This window comes from Panthera tigris, chromosome E2 (genome assembly GCF_018350195.1).
Source record: "Panthera tigris isolate Pti1 chromosome E2, P.tigris_Pti1_mat1.1, whole genome shotgun sequence".
NCBI classification, from domain to species: domain Eukaryota; kingdom Metazoa; phylum Chordata; class Mammalia; order Carnivora; family Felidae; genus Panthera; species Panthera tigris.
Window position 1 is genome coordinate 46,024,735 of NC_056674.1, and position 22,201 is coordinate 46,046,935.

Sequence of the window (22,201 nt, forward strand, 5' to 3'; positions counted from 1 at the left end):
CGAGAGGCGTCGGGGCCCCGGGCTGAGCCACCGCGCGGAGCGCGCACCCGGCCCCGAGCAGTCGCCGCGGCTGCTGCTGCCGCCGCCACCGCTGGCCGGCCGGGCGGCCGCCTTCCTCGCCGGGGCTCGACTTGCGGGGGATGTGGCCGCCCGGCGGGAGCCCCGGGTCGGAGAGGGGGCAAGGGTGCGAGGCGGCCGCCCGACCCCGTACCTGCGCGCTCTCCGCCCTGCCCCACTGGCAGCGCCGCGAGCGCCCAGAGGGGGCTCTGCCCTGGACACTAGGGGCTCCCGGGGACTCGGGGCTGCGCCGCCGGCCAGGACTGGATCTAGCCTGGCCGGCCTCTCTTTGACCAGCTGAGTTGAGAGACATCGGAGTGTTCCTTTTTTATTTTTTTTCTCTTTTCTTTTCTTTTCTTTTCTTTTCTTTTCTTTTCTTTTCTTTTCTTTTCTCTTCTCACGAATCTGGGATTGTTTACGTTCCATTCTTTGCTCTCACCCCTAGTCCTGCTTCACTCTTTTCCATTAATGTGTTTTCGTGTACGTCTTTTTGCATATCTCTTGGAGAGTAGATGTGAGTGTATTTTATGCAGTGTATTTAAATTGTGTATGGATTCGTGGGTTTCTTGTGGAGCTATTACATTAAAAAATGCATTTTACTTTACAAATTAATCTGTTGCTCAAAATCTGAGTTTTGCAGAATGTTGTGCAATTCCTTCGACTGTGGCAAATTCTTTGATTACAAGTGCTTTCAAAAATCACCCACTCTTAACTTTTTCCCCTTGTTGCTTCCAAGTAAGGCAAATATGACAATCTTTATTGGTCTCAATTATTGAAACTTGATCTAAGGACTATATGGAAGAAGGAGGCTGATTGCCTTTTTCTGGCCTCCAGTTCTAGTGACTTTTAAAAGGGGGTTTGTTAAGCACCTTTGAAGAATATGACATACGGTGATCGCTTAGCTATAATGCAAATTGCAGAGCATAAATTTACTTTGGAATTAAAGGAAAAAAGACCCAAGCCCTTTCAGTGGGGACACTTGAGGATTTATTATGTTTTTAAAAAAATTACTTTTTCCCCCCTACTTTGGGAGAATGGCTAGTTACAGACCAACTTATTTGGAGGTCTTCAGAAAGAGGCTTGGGAAACGGAGAGGGGAGAAGATTGATCACAATCTGCATAATCAATAGGGCAGCGTGCTGCAATCGTGTACCTACATTTACTGTAAATTTCTACAATATCTGCAGCGTGGGTGCTCCACTGCCTTGGTTGGCTCCTTAGAGAAGATTTAGAGGCAGTACAAACAGAATTTAGTGTCAGCCCTCCGGAACAATATAGGGGAAGTCCAGTCGATAGTGGCTCATTTAAAAACTCCTTCATTTTGCTGTACATTTTTGAGGGAAAATCTGTTTACATATGTGGGTTTCAGGTACTGAACCCCCAAGGTGTAGGTATCCTGTAGGTTGAGGGGAGTGGAAAGTATTGGTGGGGGAGTAGGGGGTGGGTATTCGATCATTGAATTATCACCTTGGGGGCCCTCTTCTCATCGTATAATGTTGGGTATCTTTAGTGCAAATAATTCAGGAATATGAATACAGTAGAGAGTAATACACCAGAGACTGAAGCAGTGTCAAAAGTAAGAATTGCTGTGTGTGCATTTGAGAGAGAGAGAGAGAGAGAGAGAATACAGACTCTTATAGTCAGGCTTGAAAGCTTGGTGGTAGGTAAATCCATATTTGGAGATGATTTTGAAATAGTCTAGCAAATGGTGCACGAACAGGATTTCGTAAAAAGTGTACATGGAGTCAGTTTTGAAAGGATTGTGGTTTGGGGAGATGAGGTGTAGGCAGGAAAACCCACTCTAGGCCTGCAGCCTTCTTCTGTCTGTGTATCCCTCCCTTCCCCCTCCCTGAGTTTTAGTTTTTAATTACTTAATGCTGAAACGCACAGGGCTTATATAAATATTTGCAAATGCTCTTTCCTATTGATTTCTCTGAATAAACTGCCCTGCTCAGGTCCAGAGAGGAGGCAATTCAGATCTGTGGACTTTTTAAACATATAAAGTCTCTGGAGGAGTGTTCGCCTGTGCATGCATGTGTTTATGGGTAGAGTTATAGATATGAAGATTTTGGGGGGCTTTAGGGAGAGTTCAGGCTGTGGTTAGTGTTAACTGAGAAAGCTGGGCTGGAGCTGGCCCCATGGCCTGGCATTCCTGACAGATATGTGTGTGTGTGTGTGTGTGTGTGTGTGTGTGTGTGTGTATAAGTACATAGTGCGTGGGTGTCTACACTGGGGAAGTCTGAATGTGGATGCACTTATACTCCCCCATCCCCCCCCCCCCCATTACATGCGGAGAGTTTTCCAGGGCTCGGTGACTGCCTTCTCCTCAGGGTCACATTGAGTTCGAATCTGACCCAAGGTGCAGGAATCCTGCAATGGGGAAATAAAAGAATATACAGAATGGGGTCAGGTCAGCTGCTCAGAGGCCAAAACCCCTACAGCTGCTTTGATTTTATTTTTTTGTGTATATTTTAGGCTCCTCCTGCCAGGTTACAAATTGTGCCTCCCCCTCTCAGGTGTTTGCTCTGTAGCTTAAAGGCACCAGAGCCTATTCCTGGGTTGCTGTCTGCTCCCAGCAAGAACAGAAACCCCACAACACCGAATCCAAAACAAAACAAGAAGGGGGGCGTGGGGGGGGGCAAGAAGAAAAACCCTATTGAGTTCAGGCAAATAAGGTTGGGTCTCCAGATCCGATTACAGAGCTGCTTTGAATATGCAAGACAGCACACAAGACCAGTCATTCCAGTTACAACAAACTATTAAAAAAGAGAGAGAGAGAGAGAGAGAGAGAGAGAGAAAAGAAAAGGCATGTTTAGGTCGTAATTTGTTAGTACAAGGAAAAGAATCCCACATAAAGCTCCCCTTTCCCCCCCTCCCTTTGCTGGCTTCACATAGAATTCACTCACCGTTTTCCGATTCGTCTACTATATAGGTTCTTTTATTAAAATCTTTTGGGTTTAGGAAGATCGCTGCAAGCAACACATTTTCTGTATTTTTTTTTCTCTTTATCTTCGAGGAGAGTTGGCAGGGGTTCTGTGGTTTGCAGTTACACAATATGTTATCATGTTTTTAATCACTAAATCATTGCAGTGGTTATAGATTTACAGTCTTGGGGTATTACAGAGAGGAGCAACGGCGGCTATATATATGCTTTTAAATTACACCAATGTAAACTGCGTGCAGTAGCTGCGAATATGGTTGGCCGACTTCAGCACCCCCCCACCCCCCCAAGCATCTTAGTACTTTTCCCTCTGTGATTTTTTTTTTTTTTGTATTGTTTGGCTTTCGTAAAGTAAGCTATCCCCCACTCCTGTATTCCTTGTCTTTCAGCCTCCCCCAATTTTCACTGCAGGCTTCTAACCCCAGATAGGCTAGAATTCAAACTCTTTGAAATATACTTTGGATCACAGATTATAATAATAGCAATAATAATAAAAAGAGTGGATTTCCTAAGAAATCCTCTTGGTTTCCATACCGACCTCCTGTGTAGGGATGGAGAGCTGATCGGGAGACAGGGGTGGGCGAGAGAGGGAAGGGAAGGCGGGCTTGGAGCTGCTTGCCTGCCTGGAACCTCCAGTGTCCTGTCACTGCGAGCCCACTTTCAGCTTCTGTTTTTCATATTATTATGTAACAGAATCCTTGGCAGCATTAAAAATTCAGTATTACAAGCTGATTGTAATGCTGCCTCATTAGACAGCACTGTCTGGCCTTGTATTAAGTGAAACACAGAGCATGGCTTTTAGATTATAAACACCAATAAATATTAAGGATCAGCAGAGGGGGGAACTAGTCAGCTGGGTTTTTGGCCCCTTCTGGTTTTCTATCTCCTCCCATCTTCTTTCCTTCATCCCCCTTCCTCCTCCCTGTCCACCCTCCCCCTTTGGTAACTGTCATCTGTTTTCTTGGGATGCTGATGTGTCGACCCTGGTGACATTTTAGGAGGGCTTTTTATAGAGTTATCTTGTATACACAAAAGGTTTGGAAGTTTGTTTTGTTTTGATCTGCAATAAACAGGCCCTTCACTTTGCTGATGTCATTTCCGTTCATATTTGAGTTGTTTATTGTGTTTCTTCGCAGGGCCCTCTCATCCCTACCCCCACCTCGCTTTTTCAGCCAGAGCCTGCGACTGCCTGGGGAAGGGGGGGGACGCGTTCCTAAGCTGCCAGGTCTGGGTTCAAAGGCTGAGGGTTGCGTGTCACTGCCTCGTCCTAGGGTTCGCCCGCTGGGGAAGATGTTTCCAGCTTAGAATCTGGTTAAACACTCCGACATCCACTTGCCCTGGTATTTCCATGGCATGCAGTGATTCATCCCAGCTTCCTTTCTTTGAAGTGCCCCCCCTCCTCACACCCACACACCTTGTCTCTGTCTTCAATACATCCTTATTGTCCACTTCTCCATGCACCCCCCCCACCCCCCCCAAAAAAAAACACCAACCTTGTAGTGATGACTTTGATTCAGTCGCAAATCTGAAGCTGGCATTAGCGACTTCATGCTGTGAAAAAAGAAAATGTTTTCAGGCGGTGCCCCACAGCCTCCCGACCATCACCTAGCCCTGATCAGTCTTTTTTTTCCCCTTTTGCGTTTATTTTTCTGCTCCCTGCCTTTTTGTAGACATAAAGGCAGTTCTGGTGTTACTAAAAACGGCCACAATGTCCAGTGTCTCTTATTTCCATGTGATCTACAATTGGAATCCCCCCTCCCCCCCCCAAAAAAAAGTAGGGTGGGGAAAGGAAGGAGGGAAAACTTTGTAGGTCCCTAAGGCTTTCCTCTAATAGGATGATGGGTTTTAGGTTTAAAAAAATATTATTGTTTTGTTCTTTTAGGTTTAGAAATAATAAGGGGAGAGGGAAAAGCAGTCATTAGGAAGTTCACTGAGCTGCTTTCCAACTAAGACGGGTGAAAAATGAACCTGCATTGACACTTAGCTCCATGTGAAAGCCCCAGTAACCTCTCCCCCCTTCCGTGGCCCTGGCCTTTTGTTCCTGGAGAACGGAGCTAAGGTGCTTTTTCTCCCAGACCAAAGGCAGCAGGCAAGGAGTCCCCTTGTGTGCGCATCGCCTTTAGATGGCCTTCTCATGGTTATTGTCAATGCAGACTCCTGCAAACAATTGCTCCAGGGAGACACAAAAGCAAAAACATTTGTCCTATTTTTTTAACCTCTTTGTTTTAGATTTTTTTTTTATCCATTCTTTAAATTTCACAGTTTCTATTTGTCTGCAGAGAGACAATCGAAACAGCATGAAGCACATTTTACCGTAGGCCTCGCTGACGATTGGAACAGCCTCAATAGAAATCCAGATTCTAAAACACTGGCTGACTTGGAGGATATGTGAAATTTCAGCCCGGGCTCTTAAGTCAGATTAGCACAGATTGCAGACAAAAACGCACTAAAATGGCAAGATAAGAAAATGGGATTCTAGAATCATTTGGGGGGGGGGCGGGGGAGTGTGAACAGGGTTGTCTTTTGTTTATCCCTTAGTGTCCTGCCCCAAGAAGTGGTTGCTTCATAGGAAGGAATGGCCAACCCAAATGAAATTCTTCACTGAAACAAAAATCTGATCTTGGTTTGTGTGCTCCTGGCATATTGTTTAATTGATTGTTTTAACACATGTGTAGGGAAGCTGTTGGTACATACTATGGAATTGAGGCTGTGCTGAGATTTTGTGGTTTTTATTTTTTCAAACTCCAATTTATAGAAAGAGACCTTATTTCCTCCCCCTCCCCTTTCCTCTCCTGTTTCCCTTTTCCTTTCTTCTCCCTCCAACCTGCTTCCCTCCAAGAATTCAGTGGTTTGTATCAGAGTGCAAAGGGATGAGTCCAACAGTGGGAATGGCCCCTGAAAAAATAGGAGTCCACCTCGTTTTCCTAGCCCCCAAACAAAGCACTTCTCTACCGTAATGTATGGACCCTGATTGCGATGCTGTCCTTAAGCATCTGTCTGCCTTTTCATTAAAATTCTCAATTTCAAGGTTTAGAAACACAAATGTAAGAATCCCCTTGGGTATAAAAGTCTTGCATGGCAAATTCTCTTTGCCCTTTTAGAAATAATATTTTTGTTAACAAAAAAAAGGGAAGAAAGAGAGCAAGCACTTCACCTAATGCTTTAAAGCTGTTGTAAGGCCAGTCTTTTATTTTTGGCTTTCTTAAAACTTGGGCTTTATAACTTAAAATTAATTTGGAAAAGCTCCTTCCAATCACGGTTTTTAAAACATGGTTACTTGTTTGTGTCTTTCTTATGTGTGTGTTTGACAGATATAGGGTCTGAGTTGGGGAGGGTGGGTAAGTTAACTAGATAATGTTCCACCCCTGATTTGGGGGTAAAAATTTAATCTCTGGAATTAGCATTGTAGCGATAGTTGGAGGCCTTGAGGTACGTGTCAGAGAAATGTGAATCAAATGATCTGTGTAGGCCTTGGCACGCCAGCCTCCCGTGGTTATGAAGGTGAGTGTGGCTGTTCTGAGGAAAGCCTGCATTCTCTGTCGCACCCAGGAGGGCCTGGTCACCTGGTGGGTACCTGGCCCCTGAATATAACTGCCTAGAAACGATGGGGTGAATTCAGGGCATGGGGTGCAATTTAACTTCAAATATTCTATTGTTTGTTTCAGGGATTTTTGTTTTTGCCCTCTCCTGGCTTTTTCTTTGTTAAAACCTCAAGGTTATTGAAGCAGTAATTTTAAAATCAGTGTGTCTCTATATTTTAATAAAAATACAGGGATCTGGAAAAATACACAAATCTCCCCTAAATCCAGTGTGCTGTGAAAATAGAGGCTAGGTTTAGCTGGAAGTCAGAATACTGACATTCACTGTATCTTAGCTCAGAGATCATATTTACTTTCGCTGAAGTGTATGTGGAGACAGGGAGAGAGGGAGAGGGGGAGAGAGAGAGAGAAAGAGACAAGCCAGTTTGGCTCAGTTGGGATCACTGTAATTTACCAGCCAGCTAAGTGTTAGGGGGCTGGCCTCTGGCTTGGAGAGTGGGTAAGGGGAGGAGTGGGGAAGAGGTTAGCATTCCCTGATTTATTTTTAAATATTTATCCTTTTGGCTGTTGCCAATTACGGTTTGCAGATGAGATGAGACTAGTTACAGAGAACTGCCTTTTCTGAGAGCGGGTTTATTTGTCAGCAGTGTCCAAGAGCCATGAGAGTGCCAGATTGTCTCTGCTGGGTAGGTTAACTACAGATACCTGCCCTCAGAAGAGCCAGGGCCTTTCGGAGCCAGAGGACTGAGTTTGCAACCTGTCTTTCAGGGAAACAGTTGATTGCATAGACAAGTGCAAAAGTTTCAGACTCCCTCTGAAGAGGTATTGTTTTGTTAATGATGAAAATCAGTTCTGGTGGAGGTAATGCCCCCAGCTTTTTTGGTAACCCTTTATCTTGATGCTCCAGAGGCCCTAGATTCCCTGCCTGTGGACTAACCTGTTACAATTTTGCCTGTAACAAAGGCAAGCTTGACTAGCTCTTACCATGTTTGTAGCTGGTGTTGGATTAAGATAAAGGAAAGGGACCCAGGGTTACTCCCAGTTCCACTTGTCAGGCCTCTAAGGTGCAGGAGGGCACATTGCCCCGTGTGCCCCTTGGGATGCTGGTAGTATCCTTCAGATCCCCCCAGGGCCTTCTGCCCAGCACCTCCACATCCTTCCAGATTACTTTATAGCTGGTTCTTTGGCATTCTCGCTTTTCTTTTATTGAAGATATTTATCTGTCGGCCCACCAGGTTCATGATGTCACCAGATTATGAGGTCGTCCCCTGTTAATAAAAGTTAAGATAAAGGAGCAAAATTAGATTTTCGGGGAGTGTAAACATTTTCTTACTGTCTTTAGCTCACGGGCTCCGGGTTGCTCCCAGGTAGGACATAGGGGCCTGGAGTCCTTGTGTTCCTGGAGACATTTCCAGAGACATCTCTGTGTTGTGAGTGCCACATTACTTGCGTTATTGCTAGCATCATCATCTTCATGTATTATTCATAGTCACTTTTTCAATTAAATTATTAATTGGTTTTCTTTAAGGTGTTCTCAACTCATGTGGCTAATATAAATAATAGTGTGTTTTGAAAACACCACCTGTTCTTGGGGCTTAAGTCAGGTGGTCTGGCAACAGCTCGGCCATGATCATATCCCGGTTTGCAAAATCATCCTCCACTTTCCTTTTTTGCTCTCCAGCACCCTCCCCCCCCCACCCCCATACTCTCTCATGTGTGACAGAATTTGGCCTGTGCTCTCCTTTGTCCCTAATCGGACATGATTCCCTAGAGGCAGTCTTTTCTCCCAGGGCCCTGGCAGACAAAAAAAAAATTTTTTTTTGGAGTCTTTTTTTCTGGACTAAAATGTAAAATGTAGAGGGGGGTTGTCTGTCCCCAACAGGTTGGCTATTTACGTTAATTTGAACTCAAATTACATTGTGTAAAATGCCTTGTGCGTGGAGACCTGATAGTTTCAATCAGCCGAGCATCCTCTTCCTCCTGCATCAGTGTGCTTGATGCTAATACAATTCCATACATACAGCTCTTTGCCTCCTGAGCTTATTATATTTCTCACACTTGCATGGTTCATTATTGTGCAGTCGGGGAAAGGACTCTTAAGGTTGTGGGGCCAGCCTGGGTGGGTGGCTTTCAGAAAGGGAAAAATAGGTGCCCTTCTGTGCTGGGGGAATCAGGAATTAAATCAGACTGAGCGCGGGATTCTGACAGGGAGGACGATGACTTCCGGTGAGATTTCTCTGGTGCTGCCTTTGCATATGAGAATGGCGAAGGCGAACCTGGGGAGAAAAGTGTCCAGTGGTTGCTCTGACCAACTGGGGTGTCCCCATTAAATTTGACCTGGCAGTTGAATCTCCCTGTGAAGGGCATGATATATGCCTTATCTGAAATTGTGTGTGTGTGTGTGTGTGTGTGTGTGTGTGTGTGTGTGTGTGTGTTTTAAGGCAAGTCTTGTAAAAAGACTGTAAGCTTAATTGCAAGCTGTGACTTCTTTTCTTGACCCCCCCCCCCTTTCTTTCTCTCCCATGAAAAACTCTATCCTTCAACTCTCAATGGAGATCAGGGGATGTTTTTCTAAGTTTCTGCAGCTGAAAAACAGAAGTGCCCTGTAAAGCAGTTAATAGGATGGGTGTGTGTTTCAAATAAATTCCTGTCCACATTGGCTAATGTCCCCATGCTAGAGTGGCCTGGCTGTGACGTGGATGGGGCCCAGAGACCCATGGCTCCGGTTCTGAGGCCTCAGGCTCTCTTTTGTGGCCGAGGGCGCGCCCCTTTCTTCTCGCCCGATTCTAGGCCGGCCCCTGACTTTTGATGAGAGAGAGGGGTCAGCGCCTGGGAAGGACCGGGCTTTGTTCCCGCCGGGCCCGTTCCCGAGGCGGCGCAGGCCCAGCCGCCCAGGGCTCCCGTCCCAGGCGCGCGGCCCGGCCTGCCCAGAAGCCAGTACCCGGAGCGCGACCGAGCGATCGGGCCTCGCGCGCCCGGGCGTCCCCGTGTCCCTGCGGGCGCGGCCGCCGCCGAGTACCCGGCCTGCGCCCGGCACGACTGTAGATGTCAGGCTTTGCCCGGGGAGCCGAGCGGCGGCGGGGCTGTGAGTTTCAAATTAACCTTCCGCTTTGTTGCTGTGTAATGTGGATCCCCGAAGGCCCCCCGCCCCGCCCGCCCCCCTTCCCCGGGCGGTGAGCCTGCAAACTGCGAGTTGAGCTTCATTTACATAAAGCGATTCCGGGCGGGCGGTGAGCCGGCGGCGGGCAGGCCGGGGACCCGGACGCGAGCGCCGCGCCCCGTGGGTGAATCCCCGCCGCGCGACCGGGGGACCCTCCCTCCCGGGGAGGGGCGACCGCCAGCCCCCGCCGCCACCATGCGCCCCCCTGCCCTGCCTGCGGCCCCCCTGCACCTAGACAGAGCCACCTCGGAGTCCCGGGGGCGGCGGGAGGTGGGGAGAATGCCGCCTGGGGTGGGTAAGTTCGGGGCTCCGGTGCCGCTGGAATTTCCCATTGTCGAGCGCGCCGCGGCCCCCGGACCTGCGAGTGCCTCCTCCCTCCGGAGGTGTGCGGAGCCTTTGTGTGCCAGGTGAGTGGAGCCTCCCTCCCCAGCCCGCCAGCCGCCCGGTTCGCACCGCCGGCCTAGAGCGGCGGGCAGGTGCTGCAAGTCTTGGCTGAACTTCCCATTCTCTTGGGGCATGTGGGGGAAGGGCAGGCTGGATGCACTTGAACTCGTAGATTCCAATTGGAACCTACCTGGCGTGAGAGTGTCTAAATTCTGCTGGGTACAGAGTGAAGCCCTTCCTCCTTCCATCTTTCCTCCTCTCTCTCCCTCCCTTCTTCCCTCCTTATTTTGCTTTTGGATTAGTTCCTGCCTTCTGAATACTTGCGGTACTAGTGTCATTTAAAAGTTTGGGTTCCTCCGCCTTAAAATGCGCCCTTTTCAGGCACAAGGGAAGTCACTGGTCAGTTTGAAACAACGTGAAGAATGTGCTTATTGTGGAGTAATTAAAGGGAGAATCAGAGGTTTGGAGCTGGAAGGCACCTTTGGGGATCCACTTGCCCACCCTCTAATTTTAGTTTGTTCGCACTCTGGAAAAACATTTCCGTGGGGGAGAGGGGTGGAGGAGAGGGAGAGCTGTGATGTTTGTCCTGTTAAAGGAGAAAGATTGCCCAAGTTAGGTCAATAGCAGGGGAAAAAAAAGTAATCATTGTAGACTAATAGAGGGAAAAGAACTTTCTGGAAGATAGTCTTTTCAGCTTTGGACATACCTGTGTTATAAGAATGGTAAAACACCTGGAGGGCAAAGACCATCACTCGTGCCTGGTGTATTATAGGAGTGCATTGCCTGGCTTAGTAGTGCACAGTATATAAACTGGTTTAAATGAAACACGTGAGCAGGTGAATCCAGGAGGGTCCTTACTGCTCCCACCCCCTGTTTGTGTCATTTAACAGGCCTGGAAGACTCTGAAAGCTACTGACAGATAAGCTCAGAGAGATTAGACAGCCCCACTTGGGCACTAGGAGAAGGCCTCCCCACCCCTCGTGGGGGGGTGGGGGCTGGGGCCTGCTTCGTGGAATCTATCAAGGCAAAGCAAGAAAAACAAACTTAAGCCTTGAAGGTAGATAGTGGGAAAGTTACACGTCATCTTATTTCATCCCATGCTTTGAGATCCTTGGAGACAAGTCACTAAATAAATAGAGTATAATTTAAAGCTTGCTCCTGCTAGCTGGGGAACTTTGTTTCTTTGCCATCAAGCAGCAGGTGCGAGTTTGCAGAGTTAGCCCCTCGAGTCCCCTCATTCCTAAATTCAGGAGGTGTCAAACCTTCATGTTCTTTTAATGGCTGTGGTTTCTGGATAGGTTTCAAGGGGAAACCCTAAAAATCATGAGTTCCAGGAGGCTGGGCTGGAGAAGGAAGCCCAAGTGCTGGGGCAGAGACTGCATTTGAGAGGAAAACAGACACCTTCCAAGGTAACCTGATTGAGAGAGGCCAAGGCTAGAACGTGGTCTGTTCCTAGTTTTTAGAACAGCTGCTGGCGGCCTGATATTCTGAATCCTTCTTTTTACCTAACCCAAACACGAAAAGCAGTTAGGGGACAGAGGTAGGATATGTGGGAAGTCAGGAGCCCACTGTTCTAAATAATTCAAGGGTTTCAGGAAATGAGTCATTGGAGAGAGAGAGGTACATACCTGGATGTTTGTGCACCTGTATTTTTGTGCATTCTATTTTGCGGAGACCTCGAAAGCCCCATTTCAGAGGGTATATGGCTATGAAGGCCAAGAGAAACTTTTCCTGTCTCCCGTCCTTAAATTACAGGACTAAGGAGATTGTCTGCACTTCGTTTCTAGCATGTGTTCAGAGAGCGTGTGAGTGCCTCTCAGAATGGGCTGGGGTCACACTTTGCTCTTTTATTTAATTGCCCGAGTGTTATTTAACAACACGGGGCAGAGGCAGAAGCAAGCACTTTTACACTTTAAAATCAGCCCTTTTGGAATCACAAGGAATTAAATGACTTGGAGACCTTCTGTCTTTATGACATGGGTCACCTCCCTCTCCCAGCTCTCTTTTGAAATGGCTGCACTTTCTGTGGGATAGAGCTGCTGTTTTCCAGTTCTCCTGAAAACAGTTTTGATGGACAGGGAACTATTGAGAAACGCGTGGTAACTCTTCCAAAAAAAAAAAAAAAAAAAAATCTGAGCTGCTTCCCCAACCACCTGAAACTTTAATTTTGGTTTCTTCCCTTCCGTCTTTTATTTGCACAAATGAATACTCAGGGAGGGTGGAAAGGACCCAAATAAAACAGCACTCTCAGCAGGCCTCTGTTTGGCTCGTCCCAACAGGACAGTGAAGTGCCTTCCTTCTTGCTGCTTTGGGATTGGATTTAACTGCCGTGTAACCTCCGTGCCAATGGACTGCACAGTGGCAAGGAGCTAAAATAAGCGAGATTTCAGTTTTCATCATTATGACTTTAAATGATGATTACTAGACACTCCCAGGACAGGCCTGGCTCACCTTGGATGACCCACAGGTTGTTAGTTCATTAGAATAAATCTGTGATTGCAGAATACTAGCAAAGTATTACCTGGGGCTGGTGATGATTTAGCTTGGTTCTTTCAGTTCTGGTCACGAGCGGTATCCATGGAGCGTGTCCTTATTGTTGCTGTGTGCTGTTGGACAGCAGTGGAGCCTTTTTTTTTTTTTTTTTGTGCTTCTCAAATGTTAATGTGAGATCTTGGAAATACTAGAAGGACCAAAACAGACCCTTACCTAAGAAATTGCTTGTATTGTAGATTTGCAACAGCCTCATTAACACGAACACATAAATATTTAGGTGATGAAGCAGCATTTTATAAAAGTGTAGGTAACTGCTCTATCCCTAGAAGGGAAAGTGACTTGTTACACCCACTTTTTAGAGTATCCAGTTTGCTTCTTAACCTGAAAGGTTTAGCTTTATCTTACTGGGGAGACAACAGTGACAGTGATTCTGGCCTAAAGAAACTTGGAAGCTTCGTCTCACACTTGCCAGTATTACAGGGATAATGCACCTGACTCTGTACCCTCCACAAGAACAGTATGTGCTGTGGTTCATACTCTCATTTGTTACTAGAGTGGTTGCTCGCTCTTAGCCCCTGTTCCTGTAATGCTTGGGCCTGTTGGCCTACTCTGGTTCCCAAGGCTGGTCTAATTAACCAGGATGGGGGCGGTACCATTGAAAACACAACAGGAAGGCAGATTCCATTACAGTGAACTTCATAGGGGTATCCACATGCTCTGGTATGAGAATTTGGTTGTGATAGTGATTGCTAGAAATCACAGCCCAGCTCAGAACCAACATCCTGGGCCTGGGGATGCAGCTTCTAAAAGCTACAGTCAAGGAAATCGGGACCCAGTTTTAATCGAATCCAGACAAGGGAATGCCTTTGCAGGAGCTAGTCTCAATCAGATTTTAAAGGGTGCCTTTTCTGTCCAAAGTACAGCGTCCTGAGTCCATAGGCCGCTCAAATTGAGAAATATACAGAAGCTAAGATTGAGTCAGATTGCCCCGAGAGAGGAAGTGTGGCAAAAATCTTGGCTCATTGGCAAGCCTCTGACAAAGTTCAGATTAAGGAGAAAAACTACAAAATCAACAACTGTCAGCTTTCTTTTCTATGTGATTTAAAGTTGGCTGCCGGATTGTCGGATTGTCGCTTTGCACATATTCCAAGAGAGCCATCGGATGTTAGAGGGTCCCCTCCCCCAACGTGGTAAATGACTCCTGTATGGACAGGAGCTGGGGAATTGACAGCAGCTTTGTGTTTCACAAGCAGTGAGACAACTCCAGTGTTGTGTGTGTGTGTGTGTGTGTGTGTGTGTGTGTGTGTGTGTGTGTGTTTTTCCCTGGTTTTCATTCTTTGGGGCAGGGGATAGGATGGTGAGGACGAGGCAGTGAGTGGTCTAGCAGTGATGGGTGTGTTTCTAGAGAGTTCTTTGCCCAAGGAAGGTGCCTTTGATTCTTATTTGTAACTTTTAAAGGTGATTTTTTTTTTCCGTTGATGTTTCTTCCCCTCTTTGACTGTTAATTGCTTGGAGTTTCTTGCTTTTGCAAGGATATGGATGTGAATAAAAATGGGAAAAGAGACAGAGTTTGCTAGGTGACAAATTTGGCTTCATTTCAGAGTAAGACTTCTGTTCTGTTGGTTTTAACCTCAGACAGGGCCTCTTAGCAAAATGCCTGGGCTTAATCTGCCTTTTGGGTGAGCCCTTCTCCCTTCCCACGGGAGGGCCATCACGCAGTCATGTCAACACAGGGATTAATGCATAGGGGTTTTGGTGTGCCCTTCCAGAGAGGTCTTAGCCGGCCTCCTGTGTCCTGGGGGTGGGGGATGGGGGGCTTTAGGTGGTTCAGTTGCTCATGCTTTGAATTTTGTGCCACCTCCAAGGTTTTTCCATCCTCTTCTCTCCCTGAAGTGGGACTGAGGCTTCTGTAGAAGGGAGGAGTCGGGTGGGCTCCCCTCACACCCCCTGCTCTCTTTGGGTGTTGCTGGTTTGGGACTGAGGGCATCAAAACCCCTTTGCAGACCACTCTTTGTGAAGATGGGGAGGGGCTGGCATCCCTCTCCCCATCTCTTCTGCTAATCACATAATGGCCTTAAAGGCTTTCTGAAATGATTATCTTGTCTTTAATTTTAAGTGGCTCTTTTGGGGCAACATTTGGGAGTTCATGGAGTATCTTCAGTCATCTGTAGGGAGACTCTGAACTGGGAAAACTGGCTCTGTTGGGCTCTGTGAAAAGACAGTGGAATTTTCATCTGCTGCCGATTTCACGCACTGTCCTGAAAGTGATTTTGGCCACAAACCTTTGATCTGGGAGTGAGACAGCCCCCACCTCCTGCTTCTGGAGGCAGGAGTTGGTGACTGCTCAGACCTCCCTGCTCTGTGTATGTGAGAAAGTGTGTGTGTGTGTGTGTGTGTGTGTGCGCGCGTGTGTGTGTGTGGGGGGGGGGAGCAGTAGCTAAAGAGAAGGGCCGAGTAGTGGGGTGATTGGGGCCTAAGGCATGGTGAGGGCTTGTAGACTGGGAAGGAACAATGTGTAGACTTCCGGAGGGGTAAGAAGTGTGGAACAACTTGGAGATTTTGGTGGGCGGGGGTGGGGGTGGGGGTGGGGGAAGTGGACAAAAAACAATTTTGCTGGTTTCTTGGTTGTGCCCAATTTCATCCACGAATGTGGCTGGAGAAAAATGTTTCTGAGTGTGTTGGTTGTGCTAGGTTTTGAGTGAGAGCTGTAGTCTGTGCATGTGTCTGTTGCGGGCTGTGCGTTTCAGTACGAAACTTCCAGTTGACAGGCACCTGTATGCCTTCTCACTTGAATCTCCTTAGTGGAGAAGCTGGAGCCAGATTAGCTCAGGGAAGAAAAGACCAAGGGGCTTAATTTGATACTTGATTTCAGCCCTGCAGCCCCCGCCCCCTCCCAAAGTCATATAAGTGCCTGTTCAAATATGGAAGTCTCCCTTCAGTGTATAAAAAAGCTCTTTTCAAAAGAGTTTTGACTCCCGTAAGTCTATAAAAAGTACATATGTGTAGACGTGAACTAACTTGCTTCCCACGCTTACGGTCTCTGAGTGGCCCGTTTTGGACAACTTTCTCTTCCTGACGTTTGTGTCCAGTGAAAATGTGCTAAAAAACACGTGTGTGCTTTTTTTCTCCTTCTCAGCAACTTTTCTTTCTTCTTCTTCTTCTTCTTTTCCTTTTAAACAGTTTTTCTTAACTGCTCAAGAAACAATGCAAGCCTCTTCCACCATTTCAGACCCTGCTTCCTAAAATGCTCTTTGGCTCAGGGCCTTGGTTCTTAATGTACATTTGGCTTGTAGGGGGAGTGGTTTTTGCTTTCCTTGTAACAGCTCTGTATTTCTCTGTGGAACATCTGCATCCTTGCTAAAGCGTCAAGTCAACTTTTGGACACTCCAGAAGCCTGGATTCAGTGTGTATTAGGAGGTTGATCTCACTGCAGAAGTGACTGTTTTTAAAATATCACCTCTGTCCTGCCAGATTCTTGAACGGTGTCACTTTTATATTTGATACATAATTATTGCCAGGGGACAGGCATTGATAGAGACTGTCCGACTGTATACCTGACTGTACACACACTTGTTACCTGGGCCTACCTGGCTTTTAAAATATAGCTCCAGGCAGAGGATGGCAGTAGTGAAAATAACAGGGGTTTCCCGCCCCCACCCCCCACGTTTTCAGAGGGGGGTGGTTGAGGCTTGTTTTTCCTCCGAAACTATGAAACCCAAAGGTAGAGGGGTGTTTAGGGAAAGCGGAGAGTCATACATTTTGGGAAAGGACAGTCAGTTAATTTTGCCCTTGCTGGGAAAGCTGTAGCAGTTATCTAGACAGTGGAGAAATTGGCTGATACAGACTCCAGAGTGTCTGCTTGGAGGGAGGCGCACTCTTCCTCACTGGTTGAGAGAATTCTAAAATGAAACCGGGGAGAGGTCAGTTTAGGATAAGAGAGTGGCTTAGGAACCAGCCCTTAAAATGGGGGTTCTGTTCACGCTCAGTGTTGTGGGAGAAGCAGAGATGAAGCAAATGAGCCTGCTCTTTGGGAAGCTGGCTCTTGTTCATCTGTCTCCTCGAGCCTGGACCCCTCTGCTGGGGTCATAGACTGGGGGGCCCAGTTCTGGTCTGGCACCTCTCTGTGACTGTGGACCAATCAGGTAACCTCTCTGAGCCTTGCCTCCTTCACCTACCGCCTTACCTGTAAAATGGGCACGATACACACTTCACATTTATAGTGGGAATTCAATTCAATAAAAACAGGCTTCACAGCGCTTAGCCTGTTGCGTAGCCTCCCCACAAATGATAGTTCCCATCCCCACGTCCTCTTCCTTTGTATTTCTTTTGTTGCTGCCTCTGGCCTCTGCTACCTTTTGTTTCCCAGCACCCTGGAAGAAATAAACTCAAAGGTCCAGCATTCCTTCGGGCGCTCCCCTTATGGGCTGGGAATAAGGCCAACTCTTTTTGACATCGTGCAACTAACTGCATTTGGGAGTGAAATAGACATAGTGTCCTCATCCTCCCCAGCCCTCCCCTCACGGGCCCCCCCACCCTGCCCCCTGAAGCTGGCAGGCGGCCTTCTAAGTGAGCAGCCCACTCAATGACCCACCTAGAGAGGCCTTCCCGGGCTGGCTTGTATATGCTAATAGGCCTGACTTGTCCTGGCTTGTTTGTAGTGATTTGTGGAGGCATTTATATGCAAATACTATCAACTTGCTGAGTTAATTATCATGTGCCGAGCCCCCACCCCCCTTTCCTGCTATGCCTCCCAGCCTGGCTCTGCAAAAGGGGCTGTTCTCATTCATCCCTGCGCTCTTCCTGTCTCGGCCTCTGCTGCCCTTTGCCCTGTCCCTTTCCTGTCCCTGCAGACCCGATCACAGCTCTTTGCTGCCCTGTCGCTCATCCCTGGAACCTCTGTAGCCAAGGGTGGGCATGTAAGTGGCTGGCCCAATTGGAATCCTCCATGAATGGTGTCACTTTGCATGCAGGGCAGTCTGGTTTACATTGCTCAGAGCTATATTTTTATTATTTTTTTTAAAGTTTATTTGTTTATTTTGAGAGGGACAGAGACAGTATGAGTGGCAGAAGGGCGGAGAGAGAAAGGGGGAGAGAATCCCAAGCAGGCTCCGTGCTGTGAGCGCAGAGCCCGACATGAGGCTCAAACCCATGAAACCTGAGCGAAAAACCAAGAGTCGGACGCTTAACTGGCTGAGCCACCAGGCGCCCCCTGCTCTGAACTTTAAACCCCATTTTTACCTACTAGCTTCAAAAACAGACCTACCCAGGCCTATCAACTCTTGACCCTCAGTCCTCAGTCTGGTGAGACAGTGACTGTTGTTTTAACATTATTATTATTATTATTATTTTCATTTGCCCACATTGTTGATACCACTAAATCTTGTTACCACTTCTGAGCCTCCAGAGAAACCATTTTGTGAAGGGGTGCCCCTCCGGCCCCCTATCCCTGGAAATCTGAGTATTTTGAGAGAGACAGAGTTGACCTCTGTCAACTTGAGATGACCTCAGTTGTGGTTGCTTCCTGCTTGTATGTGGGCAGTGTTGACACTTGGGGTTGGCTCATTCTTTATTGGGTGAGCTGGGGGGTGTCCCTGACTTCTCTCCACTGGTGTTATACCCATCCCAACCCCTAAAAGAAAAGTGTCTCCAGGAATTGCTCACTGTCGCCTGGGAAGGCAGAATCACCCCAGGTTGAGAACGACTGGGACAGAGATTGCATTCATTTCTCTTAGATAAAAAGATGGCGGGGGCACCTGGGTGGCTCAGTCGGTTAAGCGTCCGACTTCGGCTCAGGTCACGATCTCGTGGTCCTTGAGTTCGAGCCCCGCGTCGGGCTCTGGGCTGATGGCTCAGAGCCTGGAGCCTGTTTCCGATTCTGTATCTCCCTCTCTCTCTGCCCCTCCCCCGTTCATGCTCTGTCTCTCTCTGTCTCAAAAATAAATAAACGTTAAAAAAAAATTAAAAAAAAAAAAAAAAAAAGATGGCGGATTCTGGCTTCTTCCTCCAAGGCAGACATGTTGACCAGCCTCTGAGCTTGGACTTTGACTCGGTGGATGTCAGATGTTGCCATTTGCTTAATTTTATGGTCTTCTCAGCATTTAAAAATTAAGGCCCTTTCTTTTTAGGGCATGGTAATGGGCTCGTGTTTGAGGCTTTGTCATTTTCACCCTGTAGAGATAGAACTCAAGCCCCACAGGTAGTTGTACATTTTCTAGTAGTCGCATTAAGAAAAAGTAAAAAGGGGTGCCTGGGTGGCTTAGTTGGTTAAGCTTCTGACTACGGCTCAGGTCTTGATCTCATGGTTTGTGAGTTCGAGCCCCTCATCAGGCTCTGTGCTGACAGCTCAGAGCCTGGAACGTGGTTTGGATTCTGTGTCTCCCCTTCTCTCTACCCCTTACCTGCTTGCGCTCTGTCTCTCTCTTGCTCACTCTCTCTCAAAGATAAATAAACACTAAAAAAAAAAAAAAAGTAAAACAAAGAAAAAGTAAAAACAAGCAGATGGAATTAAGTTTAAAATATATTTTGTGCGATGCACAATATTGCCATGATCTTCTTGTTTCAGCAGTTGGGACTCGCCATATTTTCAGTGCTCAAGAGGGAGTCCTATGTGGCTGGTGGCTACCCTGTTGGACAGCTCATCTTTGGCAGGATTCTGGTGGTGGCTACCATATTGGACAGCTCAGCAATATCTAGGATGATTGCAGCCCTTTTCATCCCTGAAATAAAGCCATTTTCTACTGAGTCTGGGAGAAAGTTTTTTTTTTTCTTTTTTCTTAAAAAAAAAAAAAAGGCTTTATGTTTATTCTCTGAAAAGTAGGGCCTTGACTGCACAGCTGTAGCCGTGCATGGAGGCAGAGGGATCTGGGCCTGTAATCTCTGGGGGAAGCTCCCTCGGTCTCCGTGGGGGAGGCCCTCTGGGCAGTACCCTGGGCCCTGGAAGGAGGGTAAATATTCCGAGGGCTCAATGTACTCTCTCACACCGCAAAGACTAATGGTTCGGGTTAATTTTGTGTACAAGGTCCCTTTTGTTGGAGAAGGGGGTGAAAGTCCGCAGCTGTGACCGGAAACAGGGCAAGGGCCTACTGGGATGACCTTGTTTTAGAAAGTCTAAATGGAACCCTAATGGCAGAGATCTAAGACGGGTGATGTATGTGTGTGTTTGACTGGGCCTAAAGATAAGGTGAAGAGTATTCTAAAAGTTACTTTAGTGCAACCTCCCAGATAATCGTAGGCCTGGGGCCAGTTACAATTTATGGTGAGCTAGTAGTCAGGCCTGTGTGTTGGCCTCGTTTTATCTTTTGAGTCCAGGCTCTGTCGCTTAACTGGTGGTGCTCTGTTTGTTTATTTTATCATTTTTGGGGGGGAGGGGGCAGTGGGGGCTGATCAGGTTTTTCAGTGAAGCGTAGGGACATGTTATAATGCACCAAGAGCTGTTTGTATTTCTGCTGCTGAGTGCCCTGGGATGCCTCACGCCTCGCTGTCCCTAATAATACTGTGTGCTGGGGTGTTGTACTGTAGAGTCTCCAGAAGCCTGGCCTGCAGGGCCACACCTCCCACAGTGCCACAAGCCTGCCAAAAGCGTGAGCTGGGGAGGAGGTGTGGAGGCCTTAATATAGCTCCAACCCGTAGGTTTCTTTCATCTCTGAGGTCAGCCTTTTCCTGTTGCCTCTCCAGTTAGTGCAACGGCGTCTCTGGGCTGTCCAGCGCACCCAGAGCACTTTCCCACTAGGCAGGACAGATGTCGGTGGGGGGGGGGGGGGGTGGTGGTGGTGGTGGTGAGATGAGTAGTGGTTGTCTTCTCTCATCCCTGGTATCCTTATGGCTCTACATTGAGCTGGTCCCTAAACACTGCCCTTCTTCCGGTTTAAAGAGATCCCGAAGTTTACAAAGTCACCACTGATTGGATTGATGCGTTTGCACAGCGATGGGATGCTCACCTTCCTACCCCTGTATTCCGTAGGAAGCACCTTGCACCACAGAATACTCCCAAGCTTTGTTCTTGGAAAAAATATGTTCTTCAGCTCCTGGGGACTTTGCTTTTAATACTACATTTTAAAACCGGGTTGTGGCATTTGGCTGTTGTTAAATCTTGCATGGTTTCTTGTTTGCACTTTGACAAGGTATAGTTTTTTTTTTTGGGGGGGTGTCTTTTTTTGAGGGATGGTAAAGGATAAAATGGGAAGTTTTTCTGAGTTGTGGACTTCCTCTACAAAAATAACTTCTTTATTGATAGATGGGAGTAGGTTTACAGATACCCTTTTTTCTTGTCTTGAGAATGGGGCATGTGGTCTAAGGTTATTCAGACTTTTCACTTTACCTATCCCGTAAGCCACTGCCATCTGCTTTTAAAAAATTTATTTTTTCATTTTAAATCCTCAAAGACAAAGGGACCTGGAGGCTCAGACCTGTCCTGCCACATTCCTGAGTAATTTGGTTTTGATTAACCCAAGGAGAAAAGTTGGTTTCTCCTAGCGACCGAGGGGATCAAAGCACGGGGGTGGGGGCAGTTCCCCTAATACACACAGCCCCCCTCCCTCCTGCCTCCTGCCGCCTGCTCCCCCTCCCTGGCCTTTTCAACCTCCCCCTCTTTAGAAAGCCTGAGCAAGAGTTATTTCCACTTTCTGACTCTCATAGAGGTGGAAGTGTATCATAGAGCTTTGGATGGACAGACCAGGGAGAAATACCACCCCCCCATTCCTTTCTTCCTAAACTCCTTTTCCCCCCACAAAGCTGCAAAGCACATTCCTGTGCTAATCCTGCTGCTGAAGGAATGCAAATGGCTGTAATTGTGTGCCCCAGGACAGGCCTTCCGCGTCTGTGCTGCTTTTCTTCTTTGAGGAGGTGGCTGAAAAGTTCATTTACATGGAGAAATGAGACTGGCCTGTGATCCCTAGTGGTGGGTTGGGCACTTTCTAATAGGAAAGGGGCCGTGTCTGTGTTCTCTGTTCCTCCTCCTCCTCCTCTCCTCATTTTAAAGTGTGTGTATATTGGGAAGGGGTGTAGGTACCAGGCTCCTGCTGGGCATATTTCATGGGGAGGGCAATTAGAAGGGGGACTCTGCTGACAGTAAGAAATCAGGCTGGAGTATTAGGCAGGGCTTGTGATAGGCACCACGACAAATAACTGCTTATTTTTTAAAGCACACTTTTGGTCTCAGAGATAAATTGATGGTCTTTTGGAAGAGGTGCACCATGCCACTGACCTTGTCTAGCTTCTGATACACACCTGACCCTTCCTTTTTTTTTTTTTTTTTTTTCTCCTTACACTTGCAGCCTGGCAGTGGGTTATTTGGATACTAAGAATTTTGGGGACAATTAGAAGTTTCACTTTGGGAGTCAGTGCATTGTAGCTTTAGGGGGATGTTCAAAATAGACCAAAATATTCTGTCTCAGTCATATTCAATAACGTTGAGCTTTTGGCTGAATCTGAAGCTGAAAAGCAGGCTGAGGTTCTAGAACAGTACTGTTCTACATAGAAACACAGTAGGGGTCACACATGTAATTTCAATTTTTCCAGTAGCCCCATTTAAAAAAATAGAAACTGGTAAAATTAATTCTGTTGTTTTATTTAGCCTGGTATACCTGAAATGTGGTCATTTTAACATATGATCAATGTTGGGGGGCCTGG

General features: G+C 47.2%; 1 protein-coding gene and 1 long non-coding RNA gene across 4 annotated transcripts in view; one reads left to right on the top strand and one right to left on the bottom strand.

Moving 5' to 3' along the window:
• Positions 1-965: 965 nt before the first annotated feature.
• On the bottom strand, positions 966-10,272 carry LOC122234190. Its single transcript, XR_006211966.1, has 5 exons — positions 10,056-10,272; positions 7,522-7,805; positions 4,492-4,549; positions 2,964-3,090; positions 966-2,427 (listed from the first exon to the last, which is right to left on the bottom strand). It is a non-coding gene; the product is annotated as an uncharacterized LOC122234190 (long non-coding RNA).
• ZFHX3 (zinc finger homeobox 3) overlaps positions 9,796-22,201 on the top strand; it is a 235,069-nt gene continuing 222,663 nt past the window's right edge. For 2 of the 3 annotated variants that reach the window (XR_006211964.1, XR_006211965.1), the window contains exon 1: positions 9,796-10,104. The gene's annotated coding sequence lies outside the window, so the exon portion shown is untranslated. The remainder of the gene's footprint in view (positions 10,105-22,201) is intronic. The other variant, XM_007090363.3, reaches the window with a different exon arrangement.